At 39.5% G+C, this 13,578-nt stretch overlaps 1 long non-coding RNA gene across 1 annotated transcript in view; it reads left to right on the forward strand.

Moving 5' to 3' along the window:
- Positions 1-13,578, forward strand: part of LOC306802778 — an 80,186-nt gene that overhangs the window by 52,119 nt on the left and 14,489 nt on the right. Inside the window, exon 4 of the long non-coding RNA XR_013774469.1 lies at positions 3,208-3,297. This is a non-coding gene — a long non-coding RNA (uncharacterized lncRNA). The remainder of the gene's footprint in view (positions 1-3,207; positions 3,298-13,578) is intronic.

Here is a 13,578-nt window from a genome sequence, read left to right on the forward strand (position 1 = left end):
GCTGTGTCACAGACTGATGTACATGACCTTTAGACCAGTTGATCAGCTTGCAGAAATTCAGATGGGCTGAGAAGATTTGTTAAGGAGCATACCCAGGCACCCTAAACCCTTGTAATTCTATTGCAAAGTAATACTTGTCAGTGTGCAAGTGGGACATTTCATTATAATGAACACTCTTCAAACATGCCCGAGGTGACTAGAAATATGGAAAGTAACCCAAATCAGAGAAGGATGGATTAGAGAATCTCATTTCCTATTCATCACTAAGTATAGGCACACAGCCTTTGAGACCAGTTTTCCTGTGTCCCTGGCTGGGAATCAGACTCTTCACAGTGGTCTGCCTAAGCAGCAAAGTACTTTCATTCTGCATATCAAAATGGCATAATGCCAGCACAAAGTGTATTTATCACATTGAATGTGAATTCTGCTTTAGAAGAACATCCACATTTTCTTCTTTCTGTCTAAGTAAGGAAGTCATGCCTCAAAAATGATTTTGAGAGCACTGAAAAATTTGTAAGGTAGATTGGTGATGAATCCTCTCTTTGCATGGTTTAAAGGGTCTCATGATAAACAGTGAATTCTGAAGCCAAGCAGCTCAGCTGGTTTTGAGCCTGTTTGGATCATACTCAGAGGTAAATTAGGATGAGGTAAAAAGGGAAAACAAGCATACTGAAATTCTGAAAAAATACAGGCTTAGTGGTACATGCCATTGAAGAGGTTTAAGTACAGCTTGCTAAGCATTTATTTGAGGACATCTATAAGGTGAATACTTGGAGGTTGTTGCACAGAATATCCCTGGTGTAATAAGGAAAGTTTTTTCTTGATGGAAAGTCAGACAAGGTGAGAAAGAAGTGGGAGAGGTAGCTCAGCAGCTCCTCAAGCAGAACAGAGGAGGGGCCAACCTTGCACATTTGCAAAATCTGGAGTGGAATTAAGTCCAGCAGTACCATCTTTAACTTAGTGTTCGAGGTTTCTCCAAGCACAGGGTCATTCTGACTTACGTACAAAACAGAGAGATTATGGAGAGATTATTTTCCCAATGCCATGAAACAACTACTTTTCCTTTCATCCATAAGATGTTCCTGACCACTCCCAACACACTGAAATGTTTGTGCAGATGACAGAGAAATGGGTGCTTTCCTGGTGCTGAGGAGCAGCACAAAGATTTATTTCACCAAAGTCCCACTTTAACATGGAAAATAGGCTTTACAGAGTGCTCAAGAACAATCTGCAATTAATGTTTCCCCCCCTCCTCTTCTGTGCTTCAGTACCTGCTTGTGTGTTCAACTATTCTCTTTTTAATCGAGAAAAAAGACAAAAGTTTTAACAAACAAACAAGCAAACAAACAAACAAAACCTAAAGAGCCAAAAACAGAACCCCTCAAACCAAACAAAAAACAAACAAAAACCAAAACCAACCAAGCAATCAAACAACAACAACAAAAAATCCCAAACCCCCAAACAAAAACAAAACAAAGAAAGATTGAAACAAAAAAATAAGCAGCAAGAACTGTTCAGTCTCAGTGAGGTGCATAAAATTAAAATTTTAGCTGATATTAGGCTTATAGGCCCCCTAAGGTCAGATAGGGCCAGATCTGGGGCCTCTGAAGTACAGAGAACTCCTAGGAATGGCAATGGAGAGAGAATGGAAAAGCACACAGAAAATAGCCAAAGCCTGAATTAAACCCAAAAGTGGGAATAAATTTAGTCTGGTCCCAAATGCAGCAACATGGGGCTGAAAGCTGTCTCTGTTTTGTCAGCATGTCAGGAGAATTGGGTTAAGCTCACAGATATTCAAATCCTTCTTTCAGAATTGGGGGAGACAGCTCTAGGAAGGCAGCTCTTGAGCAGTTTTTCCCAGGCTGGCGGGAATGAGTTGGTATCATTCCAGCCTTGCTCCAAAACTCCCCAAGGACACTGGCCAATAAACATCACACAGAGATTACTCAGAAGTCAAGAGTGTGTTTCTTGAGAACATGTCCTTCAAATTTTATTTATTTGAAGTGACTTTGGACAAGAATAATTTAAAGGTCTAGGTATGAGCAGCCAGGCCTAGGTTGTTGCCTCCGAGCAGATTCCATCAGTTCATTTTTTTTATACCACTGAGGCAAGACATCCTTCTGTGCCTTTCCTTTACTTCTCCTCTTTCAGTATGTTTCAATAAACTGTATCTTGGTTCCCACTACTGCCTATGAACAGATTCCCAAATAAGAGATCCTGGAGAAGCTAAAGTTATAAATAGATGACAAAATTATGTGGATGCACATAAAACATTTGTTTAGGAGAAACAAATTTATTCAGGAATTGTGATTATATTACTAATATAGGCACTAATAATTGGTGTGGCAGATTATTGTTGGTCTAAATTATTGTTTCTGTCTTCTACATGAACTCGTTATGTTTTTCATACCCTATCTATTTTTACTAATTTTTTTCCAGTAATTTTCTGAGCCTTTCTGGTTCAGGACCTCTTCTAGGAACCTTTTTAGTTCCTAAGTCAGCAGTATAATGAAGGTCTGCTATGCATCTGTTTTTTAAATGTCACTGTTACTCCATCACTCAGAACAACTAAAAAGCATCTGGTGTGTTACTCTGGGAACACTTCATGCTTGCATAAAAGGTTTCCTTGGAGAATCTCACAAACAAGTGCTAGCCTGGCTGCAATTTTCTATTTTACTTTTACAGTATGCTATCTCCCTTCTCTTGAAAATATTTCCTTTCTTTCTTCTTTGTATACTAATAGGTGTTAACAAAAGCAAACGATAAATAACTGGTTGATTGACTCACAAGCACAGAATCCAACAAAGCACTACAATACCAACATTATGTGAAAGTCAGCATTCTTGGACCAGTCATGGGAGCTAGCCTGAGTGTGCTGTTGAGTCACAGGTTTAAAAAGGAAATACAATGTTTCAGATAGAAAGATTTTTTTATGAAAGGAAGATTTCAGGATCTGCTCCACATATTCTCAAATTTTGCCTCCTGGAAAGACAGACTTGAGGGAAGAATCAGATTAGCAACATGAATAAGGATTCAATAAGGTTTCCAACTTCATTTTATAAGCGCCTTTCCCCAAGAATATCCTTTCGCCCTCAAATCCTCAATCAAGCCCAGAACTATAGGTCTCCTCTTCCTATATTCAATGCTTCTATATTCTTACTCCTCCATTCATGTCCTTTCTGTTTTTCCTTTGTCTCTGTGTTTCAGCACTCCCAGAGCCACCTGTATTTCCTCAGTCCCCACTTCACTTATCCCATACAGTTCTTCAAGTTTGCCTGTTCCTGGATTTATGGAGAGGTGAGTATAAAGTCAATGACTGCAGTGGTGATGCTGGAGGTACCATGCACTGGTGGGTGGGTTGGTTCCAGGCAGAAGGGATCACATGTGAATTCTTCCTCTTGTACCCTGAGACATTGCTAAGTGGTGACTCTCACATATCCAGGCATCAATGTCCATGAAGATCAGAAATGCTTTATACTTGTACATGCCAAACTTGCTGTCAAAATAGATAGAAATTGGACAGTGGACATTCAATAAGTGTGAGTTGGCAGAAACAGAAGCAGAGAATCAAGCTAAGCATATATAATTTTACTTCCAGGAAAATGGGGTAGAAGTAATGTAAAAGGGTCCATCTGTAAGATCACTGCTTTCCTAGTGAAAATGATGAGTTGCACTCAGAGGTATGAAGAAATGAACATCAGTTTAACTTGCAGAAGTAGAGCCATAATAGCAGTCACAAAACTATCAATCATAAAATGCCATAAAGTAAAATCAGACAATTATTAAGGTGAAAATCACTGCCTAGAAAATAAACCTGCCTGTTACCAATTTAGACCACATTTTTAAAAATCTCTATATAGACATTTTACTATCTCCTTATAACATTGTTTTAAATACCGATTAGGAATATCAGACATTATTTAGTAGTCTAGTCAACAAATTCCATGTCTACATGGTGTTTCTTGCACGTTTTATTTTTCTGATATATTCTACTATTTTTTATAGCTATGTCTGATGTGTATGAGAAAACATTTCTGCAAATGCAGAGCAGATGATTGGCTTTTACCTCTGCAAAGTTCATGTTGAAAGAAGAGTAAATCTTCACATGTCTTCTCTGCCTGAAAAACTGCATGGTAATGGAAGAAGTAATGTATTACAGGGGAGAAGCCATAAACTGTGAATGTGAGTTGTATTAAGAGCTCACAGACTCCCATTAATCATTTTACCTCATACACTCTCCAGAAAAGCTGGGAGCCCAAGGAGATCTAAGCACACCATCTTTTCAAGGTACATAATACCATGGCTTCACATGAATTAGCCCCAGCAGGCATCTCCCAAAGTGAGGAAGAATCAAGTCTCAAGGCAGCAACTTTCTTTCATGTATAATGACAGAAAAGCACAAAGAAAAGTACTTAGCAGAAAATTCGTGCCAGTCTTCAGCATTGCGCTGACTTTACTTTGGAAAGTCTGCTTTGTTCCTGGGGGGATGAGTCAGGTACCTAGCAGTGACATTTATGGAAATTGTTTGTATGTGTTAGGATCAGAATATGCACCCCGAGGCTGGTAGTGCTGCTCAGAGTGGAGAATTGTGCATGCTGGGGATATGTCTCCTCCTAAATGCATGCATGTATTTCTCAGCTTTGTCATGGGAACTGCAAGGAGCATTTTTAGATGTGGAAGCCTTGAGACAAAGCTAACAAGACAGGCAGTAGGACAAGGTACTGAGGGGAGAAAATGGCACAGATGTGTTTTTACTAGCTGAAAGTCTAACTTGGAGATGAACAACAGATTTAAACAGCATGAAAAGACCAGAATTCTAACCTCAACTAAACTAAGGATTGAAACTTTAGCCTCTTCCCATTGCATGAATTTGAAGCAACTAATAGTTATCAGTATTCAATACTACAAAAACATAGTACATCTGTAAATGTCAAAATGTTGACAGTTATAAAGCATGTAATTAGGGAGACAAGAATAGCTCCATGTCCACATCCTCACCTGGCCACTCAATACATTTCACTTCCAAAAAGAAACACAGAATTACTTAAAATTAAGTGACTGCAAATACAAAGTGTACTTTGCAGGGGATGTGACTGTTTGCTCTGTTGAGGATGAACAGAAGAGGGCTCATGGAGGGAGCTGTTCTCTCCTGCTACTTCCTTTAAAGCAATTTAAAGGAGCATCAGGTGCTGCTCATAGCTGTGACAACATCTGACTACCCACTCCAGGCAGGCACTAAGGAGCCATAAGAGGCATTTACTGGCTCTCCATCTTCCAGGACTGAGCAGCCACTGAGATCCTTCAAGAATTTTTTTTTTCAGAAAGGAAAAGAAAGTTCTGTGTGGCTGCCTGTGATGCTGCAAGGGGTGGCATTAGCCCCAGTTGTTACTATGGAGATGCAGTCTGTCATCCCACTATAATCATTTTGACAATGACATTTCGTTGTTTGCTTATGAGCCTGCTGTTAGGAGAAAGCATTTTTGCCAGAGACTAAGAAGAGCTGTTTGAGACTCCTGCTTGTCCATCATACAGAAAAGGGCTGAATCAGAGTGCAGAAGTGCTTCAGCAGTGATCTGCCTCCACTAGAACTGAGCAGGACTGCTCTGTGCCTGAACTAGAAATTCCCATGCAGAAGGAGTGGATACATTTTCAAGAGTCAACAGCATTCACAACAATAACCAAGGGCAAATTATCTGAATAGTTGTATGTACATTTAAAAAATATGTGCTATGTGAGGCATGAGATTAATCTTTTTCTTTAATCATGTCCAATACATTTTTAGTAGTTCTTGAACAAAAACCCTGTGGGCTTCTGCACAGTTCTCACTACATGAATTTGGTCATCCTAGGGGCTTGTAATTAATTGTGTGTTCTAATGCCCAAAGTCAGGAGTGTCTCCATTAGCACTGTAGAAATTTGTAATAAAATAAGAAGAGTGGTATGAATAGAGTAAGAATGGAAATGTGTGCAAAAGCACCAGAGAAAACAGCAGAGCCAAGTTTAAAAGGTTAGGAATGTGTTAATCACCATGGAGCTCATTATCTGTTGTTTCCTGTGAACAAACTGAAGCTAAAACTCACAAGTGGATAAAAAACAGAACTACAGCTTATCAAGAAAGAAAAATAAAAGTTGTGAAATTCAGGAATTTTGACGAACATTTACAAAGGGTGAGTCAAAATCACAAGGAAAGAAATCTGGCATACTATCCACTCCTAGAAGATACAAAAGATAATTCAAAAATCCTAGATATATGTTGAGGCCACAGCTGCTAATGTCCTTTGTCCTTCCTGTTGCATACAAGTGGTCCAAAACTGCTTGGGCACAGGTGTCTTGATACTTATGGCTACAGAGGAAAGTGTGTGAATGAAACCTAGGGGAGATTGAGAAGAAAAATGGGTAAAAGTGACTTGGTTATGGATTTTTGTACTGCAAAATCACATTTCATAAGATCTCTTGCAGAATTCAGCTACAGTAGTTTCTTACAAAGCCCACAGAGTAATACAAGTACAAGGGTCTGAAATGGGCTTTAAGATTTTCTGAATATTAGGATTCCTGAGATGGCTTAGTAGTTCTTTCATCTTTTTAATTTTTTTTAGACTTAGTAACATAACTGAGAAAAAACCCTAGAAGATTTTCTTCAGTGTGCTTCCTTTCTAGTATTTGGAAAGAAAAAAAGAAGTTTAACTTTTTGCAGGTAAGGACCTTCTGTTCTGAGTTAACCTAATTATGTAAATTGTTTAGTCAACTAAGAAAGAAAGGAGAGGTGAGAGGGCCAGGACCAGACAGTAAGGGGACCAATGCTGGTGGATTTGCTGTCCAGAGTCTACCAGGCACAGATAAGCTCCAAGCACTGCAGGCAGAAATCAAGCACAGCTGGGCTGCTTTGGAGAACAAATGCTAAGTCACTGCCTTAGGGGCACCCTTAAACATGTCCTAAGTCCTGCCCTAATGGAACTGCATTTGCCATGGAACAAATCCACTTGAGGTATTGTCTCCTGCAGTGGTCCTTCTTCACAGGGATATTACCCACCCTAATAATCAATGATCTTGACTTATTCTCATAAACTTTGATGAAAAGGTAGAAAATACTATTCCTTCTGAATTTGACATATATCTTTGCAAAGCCTCAGAATGTCAAGGAATCAAGGGCAGCCTAAGAAACTGCACATCCAGCAGCTGGGCAAGGCAAACCAGGGCTGTGCAAGTTCTGCCTGGCTGACATATCATGGTCTTTGTTTTGTGTCTTGTGACAGCCACAGCTTTTCCCTTGAAGTAATTGATTTTCTAAGCAATAGTCTGGTGTAGAGGGACTGCAAGGGGACTGGAATTATTTCTCTGTCATCACTGACAACTACACAAGGACATTTTAACTGCTGCAAAGTGAAAGCAGACAGGCTGCAAGAAAGACTGCATGGCATCACAAAGGCCTGACTTTTGCTCTGCCAATCTTCTAGATGACAGTTAAGTCAAATTTCTCTTTTCAAGTCACTGAAGATCTCTTAAGATTTATTAGTAAGCTAAAAGGTCTGGCCAGTTTCACTTTTCTCTTTATATTTTAATATTCTCTTTTATAAAGACAAATAGCCTTTGTTTTGAAAAACAAAACATGCCAGATTTAGAAGCACTGCTTGAAGTACAGCTAAGGCAAGGTGTGTTCCTTGCCCCAGGCTTTGCACCCTCACTGTGATAATACAGGGTGTATGTTGTCCAACTTCATATACAAACTCTAACAGTCCTTGGCAATTGGGATCAGCACCATCTGGGAAGGAGCCCATGGACCTAAGCCATGGCATGACTGACCAGTCTCTTCTGCAGGTGAGAGCACTGAGTCTGTGTTAAGCAGTGCAGTGTGACCAAAACCTTGATTCAGCACTCATCCTACATGAACTGCAATTTGTAAAAACACTGCCTGTGTGAGGATATGATCATACTAAGTTTTAATTGTACCTTTGGCACCTTTTCTGAAAAGCTTTTAAGTGGAGAATTTCCAGCATCTGTTCTGCTTTGGTTGTCTTAAGCATGGAAGTTCTGATCATATACAAGATTCAGGAGGTATAGCACTGTTACCAAAAACCGTGGAAGTGATAATCCCCTATCCTCTTCTGGAATCATCTCACTTCAATCCAGTTTAGCTTTCGGTGACTGCCTCACAAAGAGCCTGAAAGTCACCCTGGACTTGGACACAGTGCTCTGATCCCTGCTATTGCTGTCTGGTTCTTGAGCTCCATAAGCAACCCTGTACCATCAAAAATTTCCTCTAGAAGGAAATTCCTTCTTCCTTCCCATCATGTCCCAAATAGCTGCTTCCTGTCAAACCATGATTTAATCTGCAATCTCCTGTTTAACTGCAGTTTACAATACTTTACAGAATTGCAAATGCATGAGATATATTGATGGGGTTTTTTAAACTGAATTAAGGGCTAAGACAATATTTCACAGGAAAAGTTTTCATTTAGAGTGCCTTGGTTACATCAGCAGCAGCAATTGTTTTACTGCTTAAAATGGTTGCCAAGGCTTTACACTGGAAAATTAGTTTTAGTGTAAATGGAAAACCCAGATGTCTGCTCTTAATGATTCTTCAAAGATTTCAATTTCCCACCATATTTCTTTGCTCACACTTTGCATCAAGCTCATTAACTTTTAGCCAAGCTACAGAAATAGCTTCCTTCAGATTGCAGCATCTGGTTTGTTGAAAACATGGAATTTTTTTATTTTTTTTTTTGGTGTCAGGTGTATTGTACAAATCACTGTATTTTCTGTTATTATTATACCATTTGCATGGTTTGTATCTGGGCATGACTTTTTTGACTTCTTCACAGTAGAAGCATATTTAACCCAGGAAGAGACTGTGCAACCAGCTAACACAAAACTGACCACACATTTTGGAGCTGATCAGATTGGAGTCTATTGCTGTACCTGTCCAGCTTTGTGACACAGTACTTCTGGGATTAATAACCTTATTCCAGGAAAAGCCTGCAGGAAAGCATTTCTAACAAATGCCTGTAGGGATGGAGCACTCATCCCTAACTCCAGTTTCCCAGAGAAGACTCTTATCTCCATTATAGGTTTCAGGTAAACTCTGAAGCTACTGAGATTGACAGAAAGGCATGTGTAACATCTGCATTCAGGTGCCTCTCTGCCAGTGGGAGGATGCTGGTTTGATTCAGGACCCTTTTCCCCCTGTCCAGGACTGGAAGCCCTGAGTACCTGGGACTGGACTTGCAGCCAGCTGCAGCTGAAGCCTTCCAGCAGTGGTCTGCAGTGGAGGTGTCATCAGCCCTGCCTGGTTGGTGTGTCATGCAGAAAGTCTGGATCTAGGTCCTCCTTAGGGTTAAAGACAACCTTGACCATAGGAGTCTTGCATAGGAGTTTATTCCCCCCCAAAAATGTGGCTTTGCCCTGCACACTTGGGGTGCATAACACCAGCAGGGACCTCCTGAAGGCCAGGACAGAGCATCACCCTCCCCAGCCCTCACCTTGGACATGAATTTTCAGTCAGAGAGGCAAATATCCTGTGTTTGGGGTTGGGCAAGATTCCTTCAGTCCTGCTCAGCTTGTTTTGATCTGGGCTTAGGTATTGCTGCCTTACCCTGCAGTTAATGAAATCTACCTCTTATAAAACAGAAAATACTTCGGAAACTCAGATGTAGAAAATCTGTGGGATGTCTCTCACCTGCAAGAGACAGTCCTCACTGGAGAGTCCTCAACACTGTGGATGTAATTTTTAGAGAGGAATCCCATACACTTTGCTGTTCTGTGAAGTGTATTCTGGAGCCAGCACCTGTTGCAGGCTGTTGAATACCCTCTAGACACCAAGATTTGAACAGGAAAGGTAACTGCATGGCATGTGTTTATTCAAATATGAGCAACAGAGAGAGTGAGAGCCTGTTAACAGAAAACATTGCCTTGTCCATCTTGCTGCTCATGCCCTCCCTGTGTTTTTATAAGAATAACTCTGTCTCTCCACATAATGGGTATTTTGTAATGTAAAGAAGAGATTCTGCAGGCTTCAAAAGTGACTATCTCAATGTTTATGAGATGTTAAAAATTTAAATTAAAAAATTTTTTGAAACACAATATTTTTTCCAAATATTATTTGAATTGTCAACATTGCAGTTCTGCCAAAAGAAAACCAGACTAACTTTGCTTAGCATAATTAATATTGTTTATTTCTAGAGCAAAGCTTTAATCACTTCACTAACTCTTTTAATGAAATTTTAAATGTAGATTTCATGAAAATTTTTCAAATTGCTTATGAAGTTCTTAGAAGCACACTAGTAAAAATCTTTCAGAAAAAAAAACAGGCTTTTTTTTTTTCTTTTATGTTTTGCTTTGCTTTTCATGATAATATTTGTAAAGTTACAGCTATTACCTCTTCTTTATTGAAGATTCCGGATTGTTTTTCAATCATCTCTTTCCCTTTGATCATTTCACAGTTTATTAAGTTCCCATGTCCTGAGATACGTAGTAAACTCTGCAGATGACTTTTATAGATTTCTAGATAGGTAAAATGAACCTTAATGGAACAATAACTTTCCCAAAGTCATAAAACAAGGTCAGAGAAAAGCAGCACCAGTGTGATGGCTTGTCTCTGTGGAGAAAATTGTCACAGTAATCGTTTGAAAGATTAATCTTTGTCACAAATGATTGTCACACAAATTAATCTAGAGCAGAAGGAATTAATCAGAAATCTGCTCCTTTTGACAAGAATTGTCACTCATGAGCCTCAAGATGAACTTCATGCAAAGCAAAATCAGTAAAAAAATGAGTGCAGGTAACACAACATAAAATTAATTATTGGCAGTTTACTGGCAGCTTCGTGTCAAACTTTCTGCTGAGATGCTGGGAGGAGGGGCATGACATCTGTGGGAGAATTTGTGAGCAAAAACCTTCCTCAAACCAGGAAAATCTGCTCTGTTAGCTCCAAAGCCCAATCTGTCCCTGCCTCTGGCTGATGCAATTTGGTTAGATTGAGCCAGGTCATAGAAGAGAAATGTTTAATCCTCAAAACATAAGCAAGAAGGGAGATACCTGACTTTCTTGGAGTAAGAGTTAAAAACTTAAAAATACCCTCATATGTCATAAAGCCACATTGAATTATGGTTCTTGAACCGCCCACTTGTAGTGGAGTTAAAAAGACCAAATGACTGGCAGGTACTCCCTCCCTGAGGAAGCTCACAGAAAAGTGTCTGAGATGAGAATTAGACCTTCAAAATCTAGATCCTATCCACTTTTAAGGAAAAATCAGCATGACATACTCTGACTCTCCTTTACCTGGCACTCTGCCTCTAGGAGTTTCTCTTGCAGGCAGTTTTTTGCCAAGAGCAGCAGAGAGATTTTTGCAAGTCTCTTCAGTATCTCACCATCTTTGAGCATTTCTCATTTCCAGCCTGAATTTCCAGGTTCTCTTTTTGCCTCTTTCTTCTTTGGCTAACAAGGTCTGTGTAGATGCTCTTACCCCATTGATATTTATGGTGGCTGACCATATAGAGTGTAAGTGGCTGGGTTTGTGTCATGCTCCACATATAATCCTTATTGATTTATTGTTCTCCTCTGTCTCTGTACTGGAAACATCATTCCTGATATGCCACATCAACCTTTGTGTGGCTGAATCATGTTGATGACTCATGGCCATACTGTGAATGATTATTTCCAGTCTGGGCTTTCTCCTTTCCTCACATTAGCACAGTTCAGCCTCCAGCTTACAGCAAATCCTTTTATTAGTGTCTATGTGCCTGACCTAGCACCTCAGGATGTTAAATTTAATCTGATTTTTATTGCTTCATTGCTCAAGATTATCAGCTGTCTCCTATATGGCATTTTAACCTTCGTCTCTGTTAACATTATCTCCCAGATTTGTGTGGCAATAATAATAATAATAATAGTAATAATAATAATCATTATTATTATGATTACTACTACTACTACTATTTATTTTTGTTGTCTGTTATTCTGAACAATTAGCATAATGGCTGATTGTGATCACATTGCACTCAGAACCAGCCTTTTGCTGGCTTCATCTTCCTTCAGTGTTAATTGTTGCCTACTCTGAGACCAGATCTTTCTCTAAAACTAAATGTAATAATTTCCCATGTCTTTGCCTTAAGCACTAATAATCTGTCCTTGGAATATACATGAACCTTAGCAGAAGGTCGACTGGGTTTTATTTATCACATTCCTTCATTTGAACATAGTCTAAAATATCACAGAAAGATACCAAGTTCTGCCAAGATCTGCCAAAATCTATTGCTGTCAATTCAAGATGTGTTGTATCACATTTTCTGTTTATCTCAAGTTTGCTATGTGGTCTTTCTTTTGAATTTTTCTCCAAAACCTTTAATATATGGGAAACATGGCTAATAATCCTGTAACTTTATGGGTACCTCTCTTTTCAAAGTACAAGTGCTATGTCTGTCAATTTCTAATGCACTGGCCAGAGAGCAATAGGATCATTTAGAAAAGCTTTGCTGCAGGACTTGCAATTTCACAATCTAGTATTTCATGGCTGAACATTAACCTGCTCCAAAAGTTTCAGCACACTGAACTTCAATGTTTTTTTTCATCCTTGTCTGCTGGAATTTTTCTTTTTGAGTATTCATTCCTCTTATCTGCTTCTTTATTAAAGACAAGGGTAAATAAGCCATATAAATAAGCCTAGTTGTCCTCTATCTCAAATTCACACTCTGCATGGATCCTCCCAGGTTTAGTGTTCTCCTCTGTAGACTGATCTAGCAGAAGATTTTTATTGCTATGATTTTTAACTTATCCATAAAAAATGTAGCTTTTTATCTTAGCCTCCAGCAAAAATTTCATGTAGCATTTATGGCCTTCATTTGGATGAGCTAGTCCACAAAGCTTTAGGCAAATATCACAGTGCCATTGAGCTCTGTCAGGGTACATCCATACTGATCCACCTGCAATACACCAGTAATGCCTTTTGCTTGAGTCACTTAATGTTTCATAGAATCATAGGATCATAGGATTATAGAATGGCTTTGGCTGGAAAGGACCTTAATCATCTGGTTCCAACCCCCCACTTTTTACTAGTTCAGGTTATTGAAAGCCTCATCTGATCCAGACCTTGAATGTTTCCAGGGATGGGGCATCCACAACTTCTCTGAGCAACCTGTTCCAGCGCCTCACCACTCTCACAGTGAAGAATTTCATACTAATATCTAACATAAATCCAGCCTTTTTCAATTTAAAGCTCTCCTACTATCCCTTTAGGTACTTGAATGTGCTCTAAGGTCTCCCTGGAGTGTTCTCCAGGCCACCACCAGCTGTCTCAGCCTGTCTTTGTAGGTGAGGTGCTCCAGTCCCCTGACCTTATTTGTGACCATCTTCTGGACTCACTCCAACAGCTCCATGTCCTTCCTGTGCTGGACCCCAGAGCTGATGCAGCACTGCACTGAGGTCTCACCAGAGCAGAGCAGAGGAGCAGAATCCCCTTCCTCTTCCTGCTGTCCACACTGCATTTGATACAGCCCAGACACAGCTGGCTTTTGGGCTGCAAGTGCTCATTTTACCTAGATCTTTTATGTTGATGTGTTTAATTTTTTTTTCTTTTTTTTTTTTTTTT

The sequence above is a fragment of the Erithacus rubecula genome (assembly GCF_903797595.1).
Source record: "Erithacus rubecula genome assembly, chromosome: 1".
NCBI classification, from domain to species: domain Eukaryota; kingdom Metazoa; phylum Chordata; class Aves; order Passeriformes; family Muscicapidae; genus Erithacus; species Erithacus rubecula.